This window comes from Perna viridis, chromosome 7 (assembly GCF_037379345.1).
Source record: "Perna viridis isolate PV_CMFRI_1.1 ecotype Kerala chromosome 7, ASM3737934v1, whole genome shotgun sequence".
Classification (NCBI taxonomy): Eukaryota; Metazoa; Mollusca; class Bivalvia; order Mytilida; family Mytilidae; genus Perna; species Perna viridis.
In genome coordinates this window covers 35341596-35358029 of record NC_142451.1, presented here as the reverse complement: position 1 = coordinate 35358029, position 16434 = coordinate 35341596, and the positions used below count along the sequence as shown (strand labels likewise).

Genomic DNA, 16434 nt, shown 5'->3' with positions numbered 1-16434 from the left:
TGCTAGTGTAAAACAGTTGTCATATGTCTTAGTAAAATTTGCAATTTACAATTGTATGTCTGTGAACGGGAAATTTATACTGAAAACTACAAAAATACATGTGCATGTACTCTAACTATGGTTACTGGCATATGCAGTACAGTATTAAAGATTTCATACATGAAGTTATGATATTTGTAATATAATAATACTTGTATCAAATTTGTTATATACTTTACAGTGTGAAATTAATTGCACATAAATAAATCAACATACAGGGATGGATACAGATATTTTGAAATGGGGGGTCCAGACATTATAAATCATCAGGTAACTAGAAACCATACATGGGAGAAGCCCTAAAGCAATAGCATTAGTAAATTTTCCAGTTGTATTTATAAGTTTTGTCTAGTACATGAATTGACTTCAATTAATTGTTTTAAACTCACCACTTCACACCACCTTAATGATCTTCCTGGTTATGAGGGGATGTTGTTTTAACAATGACCACCTGTCAGTCAGGTGAAAAGTAACCTATTCTACTCTTACTTATGTTACCTGTTATTAACAGTTATTGAAACAAAGATGTGCTCATGAACTACACTGTATTATATTTTTGTAAAGTTTGCTATGTTTTATTTAAGATAAATTTGAATTATTTTAGAGGAAGAAGTGCTTATTTTTTCTTAATTAAGACAGCTGATAGAGATATTTTAAGAATAATAATTTATAACACTAAATATAATATATATTTATTATATTAACTTTTTATAATGTAGGACATAAATTATAATGTTACAGAAATACTGTTTGCAAAATTTCAATCAACCAGTACTGACTAGTAAAAACCTGGGACAATGATAACCACCAACATCTATTTTTGCCTGATTGTGCACCCAATTATTTGTACATGTATATGCAAAAATATTTCTGATCAAGAGGAGGTTTCTGTACTTCCGTATGATGTGGCTAAAATACATGTATATTTTCATGCATTTACATTTTATAACATATTGCAATTATCAAAGGCATTGTTATCATCTTTTCCTTGATTTCTTTTCAGTTGTAATCCCATTTAAAGTTTCACTAGATGTGGGGAGAAGAAAGCAAAATCAAAATGGACTGTTTTTGTGCTGGGACACTATTTAGGCATGAAACACAGTTTATGATTCTTAAGTGCTTACATGTCAACATCTCTTAATAAAAACTACAAATATGAAGTCTGATTTCGTAGCACTTATTTTTTGGCAAAACATAAGAGTTACTTGTATTTTAATGTAATACATATAAGTAAAACAATCATGCTATTGTTTGAATTTCTAAATAAATAAAATATGTTTACACTAAAACAATAATGCAGAAAAAAATGAAAGAACTGCACATACATTATTGAAGGCAGACAGGTATAAAACACTCTGCTTAAGCACAATAATGATTCATCATAAAAAGTGGTACTCATGGCGTATGGGTTCACTAGTAACCTTTTTGTTTTGGAAAGTAGAAAAGATGGATTTATATTCAAAGTACATTTGTTATAAAGAAAGACATAATATTTCCTGTATTCACTACATCTCTTTATCCTTGACTTTCCATCTTGATTGGAATCTTAAATTGCTAAAATATGTAAGGTACAAACAAAGTTTTTTTTTGGTTCAAAAATCTTAACTGCATAGTAGTTTTGATAATAAGAGTTTGTATCCTTGTTTGAATTGAAAAAAATCAACTCGGGGCTTAATCTAGACAACAATGACAAGGACAACCTTTAGTAAATTCTGTTTGAAAACTAACAATATTGACATATTTGTTCATTTAATCTATTACAAATCACTGTCAAAGAGAGCTAAACCAAGGAGTTTTTTTTGCTCATTTCTCTCTTTAGATCAGGTCCTTGGTAAACCTAGCTCCCATAGTCCCCAAGATTCATTTCTACTTCATGCATCTCCAACCTGAAATTTCAAAGTGTGGATTTTTTCTTACTTTGAAAATCCATCTAATATTGATAGCCAGTGATGCTCAGTGGAGATATATATTTTTTTTTGAAGAAATGCTGGTTTAGGTGTAAAGTGTCAAGAAATTTTAGGACATAAACGTACACAGCCAGAAATACCAAAAACAATAAAAGAAAAGAAGATCCATAAATACATTAATAAACAAGCAGTATTGATATGTATTTCATTAAAACAAATGGTTCTCTTTAAAATGACTCATTTTTGATCGGTTTATTTTGCTTGCAATTTGGTTACATGAATATTTATGAGGTCTTCATTGACTCAGTGCCTCAGCACGTTGATCTTATGTTCGTTTAAAGTCATTCCATGCATATTGTCTTATGAATTCAGTTTTACGTTTTACTTTTAATTTCTTTCTCACGTTTCCAGTCCCGAATTTCTTGTTTGTGTATCAATCACACTTACTCCAGCAATGCTAAAGGTTGCCTGGCAAGCTATTTTCTGACATGGTGTCATCCTAACCTCTAGCATCTGACATGTTGAAAGCTATGGAAGGGGAAATCCGCCATAAATATGTTCACGCATTTCTTTTAACTATGTTACTTGCTTATTCGTTCTCTGTATTTTCTTTGTTAATCGAAGACTGTTTAAATGTTAATTCGTGAAATGCATTTTTTTCAGCACTGTAACTTGCTGTTTGTACGTATCTTTCTTTGCTTAATTATATATAAATTAAAACACGTTTCATTTAAAATCGACACGATCGACACAGTTACAAAGAACGCGCTAACATTTGACGAATAAACATGTTGTTCATGCGTGATTTTTCACCGGAAGATCGAGGGGTTGGTATGAAAACAGGACGGGCATTTTCCGATACATTTTTGACTATAACTTTTGTTTTATTGAATGACATCCAAAAATTTGAAATGGTTTCTAAAGAAGAATAAAAGTGCTTTTTGGTATTTCAAATTGATTTAGAATTAAATCCAAAATCTTGACAGGACTAAATCTTCATTTATCGACATAATTAGGCTTAGAACTTTTATATATTTTATGAAAATTAATGTAGATTAAATAGACTTTGGAGGTATTTTTCTATATAAAATCTTAATCAGTCTCACAACGGTAGTTATGAGCAGAAATCCTGTCAGGTCGAACAACATATAAATGTTCTTTGTAATCTGCCTAAATTGGATTAACGATCTCTAATCACCATTAACTGGCTCATAAAACTTTCACACCTTGTTAATCTGATACATAATTAATCATGCAGGTAAATGGATTTTGGACCAATTTGATGGACTCTATGATCCATACTATGGTATAACTAAAAATTATCAGAGAGCTATAATGTTGTTTTGAAACAAGCGAATGAATGGCAGGAACCTGCCTGTTAACATGCTTGTACTCGGTTACCATCCCGTGCAGGTCCGGGTGTTAAAAGAATAGGCCTGCAGCGGCGCTAAGCTTGTCGTAAAAGGCGACTAAATAGTGCTAAGAACCCTAGCCGGGGATTAGGGCGCTCTGCCTACAGAGCAACTGGGGTGTGTGCCCCAGGTGGTGGAATGGGGTACCCCTGGCGTGTTACATGCTGGGGTTGTCAGGCTATAATACGGAAAACCTGACCGCAAACCATAGTGGTGCACCGTGTTGGGAAAGATGCCACGTTCCTCGCACGTTAAAGAACCCTACTGTGGTATTCGTCCGGAGTAGGAACCATAGGGCTCTGCCACAGGAGGCTAAACTGCCCGACCCTACCCACCTCTCCCTATTTCCAGTGGGAATCAAAATTTGTCGACCCCATTGACCTTGTGTCCCATCCATGATTCGTTTCATCATCATTTCGTTTTCATTTTATCATCAATTTCATGTTTATTGTCTGAATATAGCTGAAATATTGCTGCTCGGACGTTAAACCTCAACAAACAAACAAACAAATGTACTCGGTTGCCACTTTTTACAAAACTTTGAAAACTATGAGATTCTTAGAGGCTTATCTAGCACAGGTAACTACATGCATCACCTAAAACGAGTTTTCTAGGGCAGCTATTTCGAGTGACGAATTAGTTATTCCTAAAAGATTATTGCACCTTCGACATAATAGAATACATAAAAAAAGCCTCAAATCTGTGAATGGTCTTCCTTAAATCAAGCGAAGCATGAGTTGGGGGATGAAAAATGGCATGTAAGACTGAGGAAAATTTATCAGACACATCGCACGTACAGGAAAAAATTGTCTCTCCTTCCAGAATCATCAATTCCCTCAAGCAGTAAGTAGTTAACATGCACATGCAAGGTAATAGATAATAACCTAATCACTCCTGTACCCACTCAAGGTGCATTTGTTGTTCAAGAAAGAAGTGGTAAGTATTGTGTCACAACAGTTCCCAATGAATCATGTCATCTACAATAACATGTTTCCATATCCTAAAAGCAAAACTCCACAGGGGGTATGAACCTGTTGAAAAAATAACCGTTGTCAGTCTTCACCTACTAGCAAATACAGTAGAAAGAGAACAAGTAAATCTACTCCGGTATCAAGAAAAAGTTACAATTTAATTTAAAGACAATCCAGGATGATGACACTCTGAATGAAACACGTACATGTATAGATGTCAGTCCAGAATTACCACATTCTTAACTTAACCTACATATGAAAGAAGGAAACTCAATTACAACGAAAAACATATCCAGGCAGACATTTTAACACAAAACATACCTCGAGTTGGAACTTGAAGACATGCATTCAATTTTAACAAAACAGTTTCCACAGAAATCGGGTGTTTAAGACACTTGCCTGGCACTAATGTTTGTCTTGAAAAACAAAAGTGGTCATCACACAGAAAATTTGAAAAAGTGTCAAGCAAATCAGCTGAAATGCATCATACAGGTAAGCACCATCCCGTCAAAATCCAAGAAATTCATAAACGATCTAATTCAGTTGATTGTGGTTTATATGCGATTACAAACAAGCTTGAATTATATTAAGTGGTTTCACTGGGGTCTCCATATTTAGCACGAAGAAAAATATATGAGAGACCATTCGATTTCATGTTTGGAAAAGGGACAGTTATGGATGTTTCCTGAATCACTAACGGGTCAAGTAGGTATGGTAAAATAAAAAACTGCAACTGTAGAAATGAATGGTAATTGTGGTAAGGCCGATGGTATTTAGTACATGGTAGGTTGTGACTATAAAAATGGCGTTAAGAGCTGTAGTGTTTGGAGACACAAATCTTGTGCAGATCTATGTTATGTATATTTTATTACTCAAATACCATAATACAATGATACAGAGAACAAATTAAATACAATTTGCATAGATACATATATGCATAAGAAGTTAGTGTACATGTATTGGAAGAAATAGTATTAAGTCACATTCATGATGAATTTCTATGTAAATAAATTTAGAGAACTACCCTTGAGACAACATCTTTGTAACTTGTCGACAAAGTTTACATAAATTGCTGAAAAGAGAAGGTGGTGAGCTATTCACCAAAGCTTTAAATTTAATATTTGGTTTTTAAAAAAAATTTTCTGCGACAAGGATTTTTTCTGTCACTATCAAACGTTGTGCACGTAAACAAATAATGGAATTCATCCCCAAATATCTTCCGAATTACATAAATGACATTTTCTATTTTCTCTACTAATATTTTGCCAACGCCCACTTTCAATGGGAAGGTTCTAAATCTACAAAGAGTAATAATATTTTTGTCATTTAAAATTCTGAAATAATTTTCAATTTCAAAATCTTCTTTGTACAATTTATAATGCAGAGATTCAGGTGAGTTTTTCACTTTTGGGCTCCACGACTGTTGAAATTGGTCTAAAAGCTTTGCTTAATCGTCAAAAATATCCAAGATGCATTATGTTCGTGTTGTTTGTTCCAAACAAAAGACAAACCACACTCATCCAGTAATGATTTAATCTTTTTATCCGGAATATTCTATCGCCATATTTTTAAGAGCAAAGTTGAATAAAATTGCAGGTAGCTTTTCAGATTTTCCAATTATAACTGGTTTAAGCCAAAAGTTAATGACCCTCGGTTTAATTTTTATTCCAATGGATTTCTGCCTAGTATATGGTTCGATTTGCCTTTTCTACGTTTGCCTTTTTCGCTTTTGAAAAGCTACCTGTTCTTGACAACGATATTCCTAAATAATTGAAACTATCAACCGTATCAAGAGATGCATCATTGAACATTAAAACTTTAGACTTCTTGCCTTTTGAAAAAAACCAACAATTTTATTTTGCTAACATTAACTTTAAGTTTCCACAATGTGCAGTAGTTATAAAGTGCATCAAGTTGTTTTTGTAGATCGGATTCTGATTCTGATAATAACACCATGTCGTCGGAAAATAATACAGTGAAAAGATTTTAAAACTGAGAGTTCAGTTTCAATTTTTTCTGTTAAAAGAGTTAGTCCATGAATGTTACGATTCTTGAAAAAGTCTTCAAAATCATTGACATATACTTAAAAGAGTGAGGGGATAAGTATTCTCCTTGTCTGACATCTATGTTACAAGGAAAGAAATCGAATTATTCGTTCCCATTAATCAAATACTCTAGACTTTATATTATTGATGCCGAACCTGAAAAAAAAAAACACGGTATAGCACTTACTTAAGTAGCAATTCGCCTAAAAATCATGCAGTGATGTCCGATGTTTTATCCAAATTGACTTTAAATCAGTTGGATATGTTGGAAAAACAATAAATAAAATGAAAAAAATTATCACAAAAACATCACAATTTGAATGTTATTTTATGTATCTAATGGTGGAAATTTGTCAAACTACCTAATTATATTAATGAAGTGTGTCTTAAAGTAAACAATTTACAATAAAGTACAAAGCAATCTTATTGGTTTAGATGTGGTTACCATAGCAACCCAAATTCTTAATTTTTGACATTTTGAAATATACGAAAATAGGCTTTGTTCAGACCCATTTGCCAGCACTAGTCAGGAAAAATTATCCAAATGTATGCATGGATGTGTAGCAAGACCTCTCCACTGAAACTTATCAAAAATAAAAATATGTAATCTATCTTTTTTTTTTGCTCATCTGGACCCGAATCACCACCAATAAAGACTTTTCTTCTTCTTGACGCTTTTCATAACATTGTCCAGACCATAATTTTTGTTGTCTTTTGACCTAGACTTCTAATATTTGGTCTGTTGGTATATCCTTTCAGGGCAGAGTGTTGCGTACCAGAGTAGGTGACCTTTGATATATGATCTTTGGCATTACCTATATCACACCAAGGCAGAGAGTAATGTTTTAGGTAGATGACCTTTGACCTTGACATCTGACCCAAAGGTCAAATAACAAATAAAATAAAAAAATACGACAAAATACCATACACAAGTTAGTGATGGCCATAACGTTTTTTTTTTTTGTCTTTTTACCCAGATATATGATATTTAGTATGTAGATAGGAAGACCTTTGACCTTGACTTCTGACCCCAAGGTCAAATGACATACAAAAGTTTGGCCAAATACCATACAAAATTTTGTCTGGGCCATAATTATTTTGTCTTCTTACTTAGACATCTGATATTTTGTATGGAGCTATATTTCATTAAGGCGAGGCGTCATGTACTAGAGTGGTTGACATTTGAACTTGACCTTTGACCTCATGGACAAATAACATACCAAAGTTTGACTTAGTGTTAATGAGGACGAATGTCGCATGACTGATACTATTTTTTTTATTTCTGCATGTTGAGAGAATCAATTAGACCCCAGAATAATATTTCTTGTTTTTGTTGATCTTCTCTTGACATAATATCCCATTTCCATTTTTTGAGCTCATGTAGTACTGAAATGCATATCTCCTTGTCAAAATGTCCCAGGATTACATTCTTTTGATTTCCGCTAGAATCTTGGTTCCCTTGATTCCTGCTAAAAAAATAAACATGTAGATTTTTTTTAGCACATTTCAAAATGTTCTATAATTATGTTGTTTAAACATATTGTCACAATACTGTGACTTACTCAACATGGCATTTGGTGGCAGAAATTTAGATAAGAACAATTGGAAATTCAATATTTATAACTATATTATAGAAATATTTTAAATGGATAACTAGAGGCCCAAGAGAGACTGAATCGCTCACCTGGTTTCCATTTGCTTATTAGAAAATATTGACAATGAGACAGGCTAAGCTAAAATTAATTGATTAGTCAAATGCAGGAAATGCTTTTAGTAGCATTTTATGACCTGAACCAGAATTTTGCTGAAGGCAACAGTTTTTGAATTATTTTTAAAAAACTGTCTTCCGACCCCTATGTTCCGTTTTTTTTTAGTATGAGCAGCCATATATATTTAAGGATTAAAAATCATTTCGATCACAAATACACGAAAGAACTAATATGCTTTATTTCCATTAAATGATCTTAAATGGTTTTAGAGAAGAAGATTTTCAAAGTTGTATATGTACATGTGAAAAAAAGAATTGTTTCAGGAACCATAACTCTTATATCAGTATACGAATCATTTAGAAAATGTCGGAATGGTCTATCTTATGATGCTGAACAATATAACCCCTACAAATTTTAAGTTACTTGCAAAAACTGCCTTCTGACTCCTTAGTTCTATTTTTAGTTACGACGGCCATGTGTTTTCACGGATTAAAAGTACCAACTATGGCAAGACAAAGTGGACATAAATCAATATTTTGTAGTATTAGAAAATGAACTTCTAATATTACAAAATCATTTTTTTAATATTAGAAACGATTTTTTGATATTAAAAATTCATTTTGTAATATTAGAAATTCATTTTGTAATATTAAAAATTCATTTTCTAATATTACAAATTCCTGATTTAGTAATATTATAAAATATCACACATTTTGTAATATTACAAATTGAATTTGTAATATTAGAAAATGAATTTGAAATATTAGAAAATGAATTTGTAATATTAGAAAATCAGTCACATTTTTTAATATTACAAAATGATTTTCTTATATTAAAAAATCGCAACTGAATACGGCAAATCCATTTTCTAATATTAGAAAATCAATTTCTAATATTAAAAAAATCGTTTTTTCATATTAGAAATTCAATTGAATTCTTAATATTAAAAAGTGTTTTGTGATATTAGAATTCTAATTTGTAATATTAGAAAATGAATTTGTAATATTGAAAATCATTTTTTAATATTAGAGAACTCTTATTTCCTAATATTACAAATTCATTTTCCAATATTACAAATTCATTTTCTAATATTACGAATTCTTTTTCTAATATTATAAATTAATTTTTTAATATTAAAAATACATTTTCTAATATTACAAATTCCTGATTTAGTAATATTATAAAATATCACATATTTTGTACTATTACAAATTGAATTCGTAATATTAGAAAATGAATTTGTAATATTAGAAAATGAATTTGTAATATCAGAAAATCAGTCACATTTTTTAATATTACAAAATGATTTCCTAATATTAAAAAATCGTCTTTGAATATGACAAAACCATTTTCTAATATTAGAAAATCACTTTCTAATATTCAAAAACAGTTTTTTAATATTAGAAATTCAATTGAATTTTTAATATTAAAAAATGATTTTTTAATATTAAAAAAGTGTTTTGTGATATAAGAAATCTAATTTGTAATATTAGAAAATGAATTTGTAACATTAAAAAATCATTTTTTAATATTAGAAAATGCTCATTCTTGTCCACTTTGGCTTGCCATAACTACAGTCATATTGTGTGGGATACCATAAGTAACAAATACATCAAACAATTAACAGACACTGTTTATGTTCGGTTAATCTTTTATAACATGATGTCACTTTGATTAACTGGTAACACAAATTAGCTCAATAACAGGAAGGAATGCATATCTATATATTAATGTTATAGGTCTAAATTAATTTCAAATATCTATACATTAAAATGACTAGCACAATTAAAAGCTTTAAGAATCCGGTAAATATTTTTGACAGACTTAAGTAAATTTCAAATATTTTATGTTTTGTTACCATACCCCTGTAAAAAAACTGCACAAATTACGTAAGAGAAAGAGTTCGTCCTGTCAAGATATTTCCCCTTTAACTTTCTCAAAATTAAATACATTTTTATATCAAAATATCCCGTTTAATACAGGCTTTACGAATATGTAAAAATTCTTAGACAGACATTTATCACTTAGAGAAAAAAAAATAACAGTTTGTTCCTACATCCGATACCAAATTGAAAAGTTCCTGTTAGAAAAAGTTCGTCCTGTGAGATTTCGAATTGATTTCTGAAGTGTTTCAAAAACATATACTCTGTACAACAAAATATACCAAAAAGTTTAAGCTTTAAGAATATGTTAAGGATTTGTGACAGACATGAATTAAAATCCAAATATTTGATGTTTTCTTACCGTAACCCCGTAAAAAAGACACAAATCATGTATCAGAACAAGTCCGTCCTGTCAAGATTATTCCACTTTAACTGGCTCAAAATGAAATAATTTTTATATCAAAATGTACCTATTAGTACAAGCTTTAAGAATAATAGTCCGAATTTCCTCTGACCCTGCAACCCTCATCTTTTTTATTTGGATATTGATATGTCGGGTAAGGGTCAGAACGATGTGCCATACAAAAAGTTGGAGATTCAGCGGTACCGCGGAGTATCGCCCTTCACGCGCTTCTTACGACTTTCATGTTAAAATCGTGTGGGTGATGCATACCTAGTTCGATTCGGGATTCATTTTTCTTTATGCTGATGTAAGTTTTATCGGCTATTTGTCATCAAATCTCGGTAAAAAGAAGTTTGAAAGCCTTAACCCAGGGTCTGCAGCCATTTACTTTCGATTTCCAACTTCGAGTGACGCAAGCGAGATTTGGTCGTATGCAAATGAGATTCCGTCATCCACAGATGGTCACGTGAGATCAACAAACACCGCCTTCATTTTGTGTCGAAACAAGCGTGTGTAATGGAACAACATGGGGTCGGTAAGTATGAAGTGGGACACTGGTAGATTTGGAATCGAGGTGGTAAATGAAAGAGGTCGTCGTATATTTGATGGACGCAAATTTCAATGTGACTTTTAACAGTAGTTTTAGTAAGTTTCACTTAATTCTTCATTAATTTTATCGCTTGTCCCCTGCACTTTGTAATTCAGTTCCCGCAATTATATTCCCAAAAATTGAACCAAATTATGCCACAGGGGCTTGGTGAGTATTTTTAGTAACATATATGCCCGCTAGGCAATGGGAACCTCGGAAATGAAATTTATGAAGGCATAACCCAAAATGTATGATGTGTGTGTTTGTCATTGAGTTAAAAATAATCTTGATTTTTTTCAGTGTAACTATGAACAAATGAATTAGGAATGGGAAAAAAAGTGAGGGGGTGTCTTGTCAAAAATGCAATATATTCATGTATTGGAAATGTTATGTGAAATCAATGAATGATTCAAGTCCATAAATAGTTTTGTTTAATTGTGTACATTTAGCATGATCACTGGAAAACTAACAACTTTTCAATTAACTGATTTTTGCTTCAGGTATCAAAGAAGGTTGTGCTTCCATTCTCCTGGCACCACCAGAATATGTAATTAAAAAGCATTAGAGAGAAATCCTGTTAGAAACATATTCTGAAAAAAAATATGTTTAGTTGCATATGATGAGGCACACTGCATATCAGAATGGTATGTTGTATATAGTGACAAAAAGAAATATATGCAGTACAGTTAGAAATCTACATGAATGCCTTGTTGATGTACATAAAATGACAATTAAAACATGTAACATTACTAACAAATTTGTATATATTTTAATAAAAGCAAACCCACAGTGTACTGGTAGCTGCCTCCCATGTGTAATAACTTATGTTTTACATGAAAAGGGGCATTTTTTTGTAAAGGGTTACTGTTTGAGTTGGCACACATTGTATATTTATTTTTTTTTCACAATACACAATAAAAACCATATTTAATTTTACAGGTGATTAGAGTTTAGAGAGGACCATAGAAAATTTTGAATTATTCAAAGTAAAATAGATTCCACAATTCTCAATCTAACTGCAATTTCAACCAAAGACATAAGGACATATCTGTTGTATTGGAGCTAAGTGAGGCAACTGATGTGTCAGTTTTATCCAACAATTAAAAGTTATATATACATGTACATTTGTATATCTGCAAATTGAAACGACTAATATTTGTGTTGGCTCTCAAATCCTAAAATCACAATGTTTTTTGTACAGAATGATGTTTTTGGCATTGATGCACAAAAATGATTTGTAAAATGGACCATGTCTTATGTTTTATTATTCTGTCTTTGTTCAATCTCTGAAGCATCGACATTTTATTAGCAAGGGGAAAGTAATCTTTTGAAAATGTTCCAAATTCCTGAAAGGAATATTTTACTCCTCCATTTGAAAGTAGAATAATAATGATTCTTTGTTTCCCCAATTACTAAACAAGGCATTTTTTTTTCAAAATGAAATATTGATTTCAGTTGCTTCTGAATTAAAACTAAATGTTTGTGCTTGTGCAACATAAATTTCTTATCTGACATCAAATCTCTGCCCCCTAAATCCTACAAGAATATTGTCACTGGAAGATGTAACTAAGTTTACTAGTGTAGAAACCTGTTTTATTTATGATGCATGCACATAGTAATAGAGGCAAGTGCAACATTTTGTTTAAACATGTAGGTACTCAAATAAATTCCAAATAAACTTTTAATTAACTAATGTGAATGTTATAACTTTCACCATAACATACATAGGTGAAGAAAACTCCTCAGCAATTAAACAAATTGAAAGCAAATGCGAAACCCTACAATACAAGAATGTGTCCAACTTAAAATAAAAAACTTTGCCAAATGCAGCATGATACAACCACAGTCAATTAAACTGCAAGTGTGGACACAATATTAGTTATTGACGCACTTAACATAGAGTTACAGTTCATAACGGACACAACAAATCATTTGGACACAATATTGCACATTTTGAAATTCAATACAAGTATAAAGGTCTGCTTTAGAGTGCATTCATGGAACACTTCGTACTTCATTATCTCCAAAAATATGATTTGAAAGGGCGTGGCTTCCTTGAAAACTAAAAAAATAATTTGAAAACTGTAAAAGATATTTGAAATCTGATTAAAAAACGCAGGCAAGGATTTTGATGTGACATTTACAATTTTTTTTTCAAACCAAACCAGAAATAAACAAGTATTTTCCCCTTTTTTTCTTGAATCAAGGGGAAAAATACTTGTTTAGCGCCTCTTATTCTTACTTGGCTTAAGTCACAACCCAAACAATCAATCCAAGTCTGTTTATTGTGGTATAGAATATTGTGAAGCAATATCATAGGCATTGCTATACTTTTATTAGAGTTGTATTGTTAATTCAATGAATTTCTTGTTTCAGGACCCATTTATGTCCCTAATTCTAACCCCCAAAATCTATACCAACCTTCCTGTTGTAGTTTGCAACCTTGTTTTAAAATTTATAAAGATTAACCAACTAATACTCAAATTTTCACAAAAACCAAGTGTCTCCAGATGACCACAACAAATCCAAACCAATATGTGAGTGAACAATTTTTGGGGTTGTATAAATATTTCAGATAATTTGGACTCCGACCTGTGAATGCATATAGATATCTTTTATTGTGACCAAAGAGTATGATTTGGAATATATGTCCTCATCTATGGTAACTTGTTAGGACTTACATGTAGTCAACAGAACCACACTGGTATTAAGTTGTAAGAATCAACCATACATTCATATGAGGTAGTACGTATATGTATTACTGATAGTTTTTGTAAAGTGCAAAGAGATATGGCTGTTTTTTTTTCTGAAAATAATATTAATCTTTAACTTAGACCGAAATTCCTCTGAAACTGCGACCCTCTTTTTATTTGGATATCCCAACTCAACATACTCGTAACTAATTAAAAAAGAGGAGAGTTGCAGGATCAGAGGAAATTTGAATGGTCTTCAGGTAGTTGCAAGTACTACATTTTTGTGTAGAAAGTCAGACATGAACATAATGAAACAAAAAAGCTTAAATATGCTATATATAAATCCATGCAGAGATGTTTGGTAGTGAAAGAAAACATATTTCACAAGCTTAATATAATTGGGTTCCCTAAGCCCTCTCTTTCCCATAGAATCTAAACAACAAAAAAGAAACAGGTATACTGACATCCAGTTCATCACAAATTACACTGCCAGTTAAAATCTCACATTGAAATAACATTATGTGAAACTTTAATATATTAAGAATCTAAGGAATTGAAGATTAAAAATAAGTGCAAAACATAATTATAAACTGCTATTTAAAAATATGAAACAATTTAAAATCTAGTAGAAAATGTATATGATTGCATTCTGTCTCCCCATTACACACACACCCCAATGCATTTCCAATATTTTAATAATCTGCTCAAAAATTGAGTTTAAACAGTTCAATTAGGGCATTCTAAGGATGGGGTGCCACATCGTAATATCGTACACATTTAAAAAATTCACAGTTCAACAAAAAGTAATGCAGCCAATTGTAAATTGGATCCAACTACGTGTTTTCACATGTTCCAGTACTATTCGGACTATAAGAATAAGTAAACATTATTTGACTTAAATGACACATTTTATGAATAATGAACTTTATTCATCAACATGTCCCCATTTTCATCGCAATTTTCTTGTCAGCAAAAGTTCGTCCTGTCAAGATTTTCGCTTTATTATTCGATATTTAAAAAAAAACTTTAAATCATTTAAAAGCACTTTTATTCTTCTTTAGAAATCCTTTTAATTTTTTGATTGTCATTAAATAAAACAAAAGTTACAGCCAAAAATGTATCGGAAAATGCCCGTCCTGTTTTTATACCAACCCGTCGATTTTCCGGTGAAAGAATCACTCATGAGTAACATGTTTATTCTTCATTCGTCAAATGTTAGTGCGTTCTTTGTTGCTGTGTCGATCGTGTCGATTTTAAAAGAAACGTGTTTTAATTTATATATTACCTGTATAAATCACTGATTTAGGACTTTCAACAAAGAAAGAAATTGGAAAACTACGACTTTTAGGGTTAGAAGAAGTTTTTTACAAATTAATAATTGTAGAAATGTAAAAGAAAGATGTTACAGAAAAAGAAACGACATTAAGCAAAGAAAGATACGTACAAACGGCAAGTTACAGCGCTAAAAATACATTTCACGAATTAACATTTAAACAATCTTCGATTAACAAAGAGAGAAAATAACTAAGTTAAAAGAAACGCGTGAACATATTTATGGCGGATATACTCTTCCATTGAAAGCCACCGCAAATGTTAATTAGCTAAACACGTGTTTTCAAATACTTTATTTACTTAAAAGAAGTTTAACCTACCGGAAATCGAAAGATAAAAATCCTAAATATTTGTTAAATATCTGGAAAATATTTGTAATGGAGACAGTTGTCAAAATGACCTGCAATTTTGAATTAGGTCACTATAATTTTACGGAATACAATATATTTTTGACAAAACGAACTTAAAGTTGGTATAGGCAATTCGTTGGTTAATTTCATATGTTCGTTTCGCAAGTTTTGCAAATCCGTAATTTTATCAACCGGAATTACCCACGCAAAAAGCTACAAACCAAATATGAAGTTCATTTTAACTGCTTTTACAAAGGGTTTCCAGAATTGCTGGCCAGTTTTCTCATCAGATAGGTCATTGCTTTTCTTTAGGTTAGTCACCTTCTCCCGTGTAATGGTAAAGAAACTGTATTTAAATGGAAAATAGCGTACTATAATTCTACCGATTTCAAGGAACGGCGGAATGAGCGTTATGCAATATGGCGCTCGGAAGTAAGAGGTTGGGGTATGGAGGAACGGAATTCCAACCTCTTACGTTGTAGGGGTACAATCACACTGTCTCTAATTCTATAGTTTACGAAATTTAAAACTATGCAGAATTTTTGTTTCAATAGAAAAGGCAATTACACTACACGTGCACAAATTGTGCAGGACGCAGCACCGAGAAACATCCCGATGGCGACATAATTTTGGTTAGTCAGAGGACTACGCGACATTCCTCCAAAACCCAAAATTAATACAAAACTTTCTTTACCCTGTTTTAAAATTTTATAAATATCAACCTAATCTAGAGTAGACTTGAATCTTTTCGTTAAGCTGAAAGCATGCATCTCGCACCTCTTTCTCATCAAAATTATTGAATTTATCTAATAGTATGTACATGTGTAAATATTATAAAACGATTACCAACAATCAAAATTTCTTAAAGTTTCATCCTTTTTGCAAGTATATGATGCAACCTGATATTAACCAATTCTAATTCAATAAGAAATGTACATGTAAAGCTTCCCGGATTGCAGTTTGACACGACCGTGAAGGTAACCCCTCAACAATATAGACAAGTATTAACACAACATTCAAGTTTGATACAACTCTGAATTTTTTGTTTTGTTAATAGTAACTAAACCAGGAATAGCGGGAATCAAAGAAGTAACACTGTGA

At 31.6% G+C, this 16434-nt stretch overlaps 2 long non-coding RNA genes across 3 annotated transcripts; one reads left to right on the top strand and one right to left on the bottom strand.

Moving 5' to 3' along the window:
• Window positions 1-5168: 5168 nt before the first annotated feature.
• Window positions 5169-10769, bottom strand: LOC148612456 (uncharacterized). The gene is made up of 2 exons (XR_015924412.1): window positions 10640-10769; window positions 5169-6530 (listed from the first exon to the last, which is right to left on the bottom strand). It is a non-coding gene; the product is annotated as an uncharacterized LOC148612456 (long non-coding RNA).
• Window positions 10770-10825: 56 nt separating this feature from the next.
• On the top strand, window positions 10826-12205 carry LOC148612455 (uncharacterized). Of its 2 annotated transcripts, none has more exons than XR_015924410.1 (3): window positions 10826-10904; window positions 11459-11602; window positions 11898-12205. It is a non-coding gene; the product is annotated as an uncharacterized LOC148612455 (long non-coding RNA). The 2 variants fall into 2 exon arrangements; XR_015924411.1 differs by having other exon boundaries at window positions 10878-11014.
• Window positions 12206-16434: the final 4229 nt, after the last annotated feature.